The sequence below is a fragment of the Mytilus californianus genome, unplaced genomic scaffold (genome assembly GCF_021869535.1).
Source record: "Mytilus californianus isolate M0D057914Y unplaced genomic scaffold, xbMytCali1.0.p SCAF_9, whole genome shotgun sequence".
NCBI classification, from domain to species: Eukaryota; Metazoa; Mollusca; class Bivalvia; order Mytilida; family Mytilidae; genus Mytilus; species Mytilus californianus.
In genome coordinates this window covers 99105961-99113153 of record NW_026262745.1, presented here as the reverse complement: position 1 = coordinate 99113153, position 7193 = coordinate 99105961, and the positions used below count along the sequence as shown (strand labels likewise).

General features: G+C 30.4%; 1 long non-coding RNA gene across 1 annotated transcript; it reads right to left on the bottom strand.

The window, feature by feature from the left end:
- Nucleotides 1–4352: 4352 nt before the first annotated feature.
- LOC127716676 (uncharacterized) lies at nt 4353–6740 on the bottom strand. Its single transcript, XR_007989071.1, has 3 exons — nt 6470–6740; nt 5363–5414; nt 4353–4503 (listed from the first exon to the last, which is right to left on the bottom strand). It is a non-coding gene; the product is annotated as an uncharacterized LOC127716676 (long non-coding RNA).
- Nucleotides 6741–7193: the final 453 nt, after the last annotated feature.

Sequence of the window (7193 nt, the reverse complement as noted above, 5' to 3'; positions counted from 1 at the left end):
TGAAATTTAGTCACCCTTATTTAGACAATATTTCCGACGGACAATATTTCATGGAGGACAATATGTTCACTATGAAATACTGTCCATAAACACATTTCTCAATCAAATTATTACAAAATTAAAAACATTACATAAGCATGCGGCATGCACATTTTAAAATTTATATAACTGAAATTATTTTGTTAATTAAGTACAACTATATGTAACTACCTCAAGTTTATCTTCATTAATTACAAGGTTTTTTTGTAACATCATTTGTTTTTTTGTCAAAACCTTTGGAATGAATTTCATTATTTTGTAAACAAAATAAATTAGCCATTCTTCTGATTTATTTAGTAGTGTTTTCTGATTTTCAGAAATTCTTACCAATACAACTTTATGACTGAGATATTCGAAAAGTGATTTGTATTCCTTTAATACCATCCATGATGAGCAAAAATAGTTTTCTTTTAATATTTCAATAGCTGTATCTATTTATTAATTTGTGTTTATTTGTTATTATCAATCAAATAAAACATTTTAATAATATCATTATCCAACATGATATATGTTGATAACCTCCCCTTCATGAGACAAATTCATGACAATCTGTCTATGAAATATTGTGTTAATACAATAAAATATTACCTCCCTTTATCAGGACAACATTTCTTAGTATTAATCTGTGAAATATTGTCTATATACAGACAAAATTTCACAATAAAAATGTGTCCTTCTCTGGACATTTTTATCATAGATAAGGACAATATTTCATGATACATAGTCATGAAATATTGTCTTGGTGGACAACATTTCATAGGACAATATTTTGCTTTACATAACAACTGAAACACCAATGACACTATTTAGTAACACTATTGACATGTTTAGTTATTGATGTTATGTTATATATTTTGGAATCTTTTAGCCTAAGAATTTTTTTTTTCTTTTTCTTTGGCTTAGTGTTCTTTGTTTTGTGTTCAGTACTATAAGAGTAAAATTTGAAATGGGTTGTCAATGGTGATACTTTTGTGTCATTGTAGTTACTGATAGATAGTTCAGTGGTGTTACTATATAAAAATGCAATATTTTATATTTTTTATTAAAAACTGAAAGTTTTTTTTTTGCCGTTTACGAAGATACGAAGGATTAGGCATTATCTAATCATTCAGTCTTACACATTTTACATATATTCTGTTTTAGTGTATTCTTTAATATTAACAACAGCCATAAGTAGAAAAGCTATGTTTTTTACAACAATTTATTCTGACATTTATGTTCAAATAGAATGCATACTTATAAAATAATGTCAATAAATAGTAATTTAAACCTTAACAACAAATTGGAACAGTTGTTTGGTATTTAAAAATATTTTTTTAATAATTAAATGCATATTTTTATATTGGTAACACCACTGATCTGATTATATCAAAGGACGACCTAAAATTGATTAAATTGAAGGAACTCCGAATTTTGCCCATTGCATATTTCTAAATATAGTTGCTACCATATTTCCGAAAAGCAGGACACATTTTAATTTTTAAAACAATGACATCAGTTTTCCGAAATTTCCCTCATCGAAATATGCATGTTTTTTTATAATGACCCATATTCCTTTTTTGGACCGTAAATAAACTGTTTTAATTGCAGAGAGCCGGATGATAATTCGTTGCTTGTGATCACTGAAAAATTACGAGGACATAAATCTACAATGTGTTTCTGTATTTTTAGTTCCCTTAGCTACATATTTAATTTAACAATATTTATTTATTTTTAAAAAGCTTGTTATTTTGAAACAGAAAACAGAAAAGCGACCATTCTTTATAAATATAAAATTCACATTTCAAATAGACTTAAATGTGAAACGTTCACTCTTGTTTTAAGTCGTATTTATATACTGTAAAGTGGGTCGGTTTTGCTAAATGAGTTTTTAATTTTATATTTTCACTGATTTAAAGATTAAGATAAAATGAGGTAATTATCACCTTTGTTTAAATTTGACATTAAAGGAACATGTTTTCGGGGTCAAAGAACGAAAAGAAATTGAACCTCGCCTACATGATTTACCCTAGAAAATCCAATCTCAATATTTTAACTCCGCAAATGTAATTCACTCTCCAGTAATATTCGTTTTAAAGTGTATAAGATGGTCACTTTACATTGAAAATTGTGCATGTCTTTAACAATATTGTCCAATGGCTACATATAATAAAATGGATTTCAAATTTCTAATATATTAGTAAAATAAATAGGACGACGTTGACAGAACTTTATACAGGGTGAAATGAATAGGGCGATTTTGACCACAATAAAACAACGTAAAAGGAATCGATGTTGACAACTATAAGACAACGTAAAAGAAATATGGCGATGTTGACAGTTGTAATAAAACAAGCAAAATATACATGTATTAAAGGGACATTCAATAGCAATAATTTAAATAGAAAATTACTACGCCCTTGGAAAAAACTAAAGGCAACGAAAAAACAAGCAAAAGTTCTCAGTACACTACTTATAAAACTAAAGACTGAGCATCACAATCCCGACCAAAAGCCGGAGAAGCACCTGTTGCGTTTCTCAATAGAAGGTCAAATTCGGTGATAAATGAGAATAATCCTTTACACATTTTATGTTCAATAGATTAACCTTCATCAGAAATGCTTCAGCCAAAGCATGTATAAGTAGTTATAAACGTTAGGATCTATATAACCAAAAGTCTGCTTCAAACTACTAGTATTAACTAGGTGAAATCATTTACCCTTCACTCTAATAGCATATCGATTTGTATATGTCGACACTTGTAATATCGCTCTACGAACAACCTGGGGTCATTAAGTATCGTTTGGATTCATTTCAAGATATACCCGCACTGTATAACTTAAACAGAACAATAAACGTAATTTAATCTTTTATATATATTCCATTGAATGTTTATCCTATAACAGGAGCACTCAAGCATGTTTCACAACACTTTCCCCTGTGGCTGGAACTATAATGGGAACATCTAGATGCTTCACATCCACTTTGTTTATCTCCATATTCACAACCTGTTGAATACGATTTTCATATATATTATTTGATGTATGCAATACATGTATAAACTTCGTATTCCGATTCCGTACGGAAAAAAGCGAATTCACCCGATATTTGCCTATTGCTTGCTTATAAATTCTTACAACCACATTGATTTCAATCGTACGTCCAACCATATTTTTTTAATCAATAAATAATCTTCGAAAGTTCTGCTCAATATTGAGTAATCATCTGAATTGAGTGGACACGATTATTTAAATTGAGAAATTGCACAAATACTTGCATATATGAAAAAATCTCATTTTTTTAGACTAAAAAAGGTTTCATATTAATCCTTTATTTGTTTGTTGGTCAGTTGAATTATTTGAAATTGTAAAATCCGTGCATCCAATTGTTTAATGATTTTTTTATTTCGGGGTGAAATTACTTCGAAAAACTGTTCAAAGGATTATTCCTTGATATAACCTAAACACTAACTACTCGAATGAGGACAGATGCATCTTGAGAATAAAATTTGCCGACATTTTGACCTTTTCAAAAATTGTGACAAACAATGTGTTATGAAGGCAGGAGACAAATATACTCTCAAATATGCATAAATAACGGTACGTACCGTGGTGTGCCATATTCCCGTATTTAGAACAGGACCCGCAACATAAATCTGCATTATGTCCCCAGTAACACATCTGTTTATCGTTCTGTGAGGCTGTGTTTGTTTGGCACCAGTCACTCTTGTCTCCATATTCACATCTTATCAGAATAGTAAGTAATAATTAACTGAACGTTATGAGAATGACAACAAACCATTCAACTTCCGAAGCAAGATCTACGGAAATCCGAACTTTCCTGAAGTCCTGTGTGTGCCCAGTTTATAAAGAGCTTCGGTCCTTGCTTCGAAATTGCAAAAACAATACTAGTATATGATAAACGAGTTTCTGGATATCGCGATTGTTTAGTTATTTAACTAGGCTATTTTTCTTTATTATTATTTGATCTTTTGTATGGCAAAAACGTTTACTTGATAAGTGTAGTTTGTCTTTTTTTTTATCTCACTAAATTGTGGTCACTTGTAGAGAGTTGTCACATTGGCAATCATACTACATCTTCTTTTTTATATAAACGACGAAAAAAATTGAAAAATGGGGTGGTAAAATAAATTGTATGACGAATAGTGTGTAAAAAATAAGCGGAAAGAGAAAACGACTTTAAACAATTTTAAAATACAGGAATGAAGACCCTTCTCCAAGTTCAAGACCCTCAATTATAAACGCATTAATGAAATGATAAAGAAAATCATTTCTAGCATATACACTCAAACACATTATATACATGCACCTTGTTGATTTCGTAAGATGGATTGACAGGTTTCACAACATTTTTTTCTTATATGGTCGTCATAGCAACGCCAGTGATGCTCTGGATGTTTTATCTGAGCACAAGTGAGACCGTGAGCTGCGGTACCAGTCGACTGGTCCCCGAATGGACAGGATTCTAAAATAACCAAAAGTATATTCCGGAAATATTTTATAGATATTTCTAGATATTAGTTTTGAAGCAGTTAGTTCAAATTCAGATATCTTTTTTAATTGTAATCTGAATAAAATATAATAAACAAATACGCTCTTTTATGAAGAAGTCCTAGTTTTTGTAATATTCGATGAAGGTTTTAATTTAATAGTAGAATAAGGAAATATTTTTGACCTAGATTTATGAGACAAACTTTCGTAAATAAAAGAAAATTTAACTTATATCTATAGGAAAACACGTAAAATATGAGAAAAGGGTCATTTTCAAAATTTATCATAATAACTTGGCTATCATTTGACCATGAAGAAATTTAGGTTTGGTAAAAAAAAATATTCTCTCGAATTGATGCACATGATGCACAAGATATTGTATTTTCATTATGAAGCAGCTTCAGTTAAAATAAGAAGTTCTATACAGGTTTCACAAAATTACACTAAAATACACTATGCAAATGAAAATACCTCTCAATAAGTTTCGTGCGTCCGGAAACTCTTTTCTAAATTCATCTCCATCAGTAACGAATAACCCCAAAATTTTAAAAGCAAGGGATACATAGACATGATAAATACGTCGAGAAGGTAAGAGTTGAATGACGAAAAGGGACAAAAAAAGAATAAACCAATTTATCTAAGGTCAGTTTTGCCTTAGGGAGCTTCATCTTAGTTTCTAAGTAATTTAATTATGTTATTAATTCCTTAACGGGGACTTGTAACTTTGAACGTTGCAGATGAGACAAAAATGAAAAGATCTAATAAAAAAGAAAAACAGAAATTAACATTAAAATTATTGGCGGTGAAATAAAATGTTGTCTACAGTACAATACCTTGCATAGAAGGAGCTGCATTGTCGTGTACACATACTTTGTTGATGCACCACTGGAATTAGAAAATAAAACCACAGTACAGTCAGTTTAGCACACATCATTTAATTGCTGATAATGACAGTCGTTCTCGTGACATTGGTAAAAATAGAATAAAAAAATGAATATTGAACCGACTGCTAGCAGCCGGAAGGATATTGCATATTGAATAACGAATAACGAACCGACCGCTACATTCACATTTGTTCTCCCTATTGAACAAAGAGAATACTTTCATTGTTATTTGTACCCACTTAGGTCTTTTGAACAATTAGCACCTTTACAGCATATACATGAATCAATGAAAACAGTGATATTGGCGTAGGAATATCTCTCTTTTAAACTTGGGAAGGATATTGCATTCAATTCTACTCTCATTTGGATATTACCCTTATACAAGTAATCTTTCTTCCTTCACAATTAAGATTATAATTTGAAAGGCTTGACAAATTGCCTTTAAAAGAGTAATATGAAACTGTGATTAAATAATTTTGACAAAACCATGTCTTGGCGCGCTCAGGTTATCAATTGACTGGGTCAGATTAGTTGAACGTTCGTCTGTAACGCCCACTTGACATAATTTATCGTACGTGTTATACACATTTAAACTGTGGGGACTTCAAATGTTCTAAACGCCTAAATCAAATAATATGAATAATTAGCAAAGGACTTAACCTTGTGTGTTGATTTAAATGTTGAATACTTAACCTTTCTTTTTTTTCGTGCACCTGTATGTACTTTACTCTTTTATTCTATTTAAATCCCCAATGGAAGGCCTTAGATAGACTGAGTGAGCGTAAAATCACTGTTATCGATAACCGTTGACAACTAACTTAAAGGTAAATGATTCAGTATTATTACCAACATAAGTATTGCGGTTGTCCATGCTGTTATGAAAATGATTCTATAATAAATATAAGTTGAGTTCGGTTAGTCAGAAAACGAACGATTGAAATAAGCGATTACAAATCATGCAAATGTTCTGGTGGAAAATTAAAAGTTTCCTTTTGAAATGAAGCATTACTTTTGAATAAAAAGGGATCATTCTGCATTCAATTGGAGGTCACTAACCTTTTTATCGCCACAAGTCGTTCTATCATCAGATGACGATGACAAACACCAATTACTCCTTGTGGGGTCGTTACACATAAGGTCTGAACAAACCATCGAGAAATAATTTGCTGCTGAATACCGATTTGTTCCCTTAAATAAAAAGTGTATTCATTTTAAATTTTCTTTGTTTAATTATTATTTTGCTTTTTTTTCCCCCTTTTTTGTTGGTTTTTTAATGTTGATATTTTTCAGGTCATCATGTTTTACGCTAAACACAAATATCCTTTATTTTCTGTAACAAACACACAAGAATATTTGATAACCATTGATAAAGGAGTCTATCTTTTGAGATTGCTTATCTCAAGGAATCCTGATTTATATTTGGGTTTGTGTGGTGAATTTTGATTTTTTGTTGTTTTATAGACTGTAATAAAGTTTTTAGTCAACTTATAATAGCGTCGTTCTTTTTCTTGTTTTATCATATTTTGTTCATTTTTTATGCACTCTCTCTTGTAATTTCAAGCACTCTTAATTGTGTGTTGTGTCATTGATTATTGTTTGATTTCATGTACAAAAAAAAATGTGTAATATTGTAATACTTTCTTGTTGTAATTTTTCATGAATAAATACTGTTTAAACTAAGGCGAAAGAAGTAAATGAAATGCTTGTACAAATTCACTGCTATGTATTATACGGACAGTCTGAGTCAGATTTGTAATGTTGTAAGGTATCAGTCTGAAAG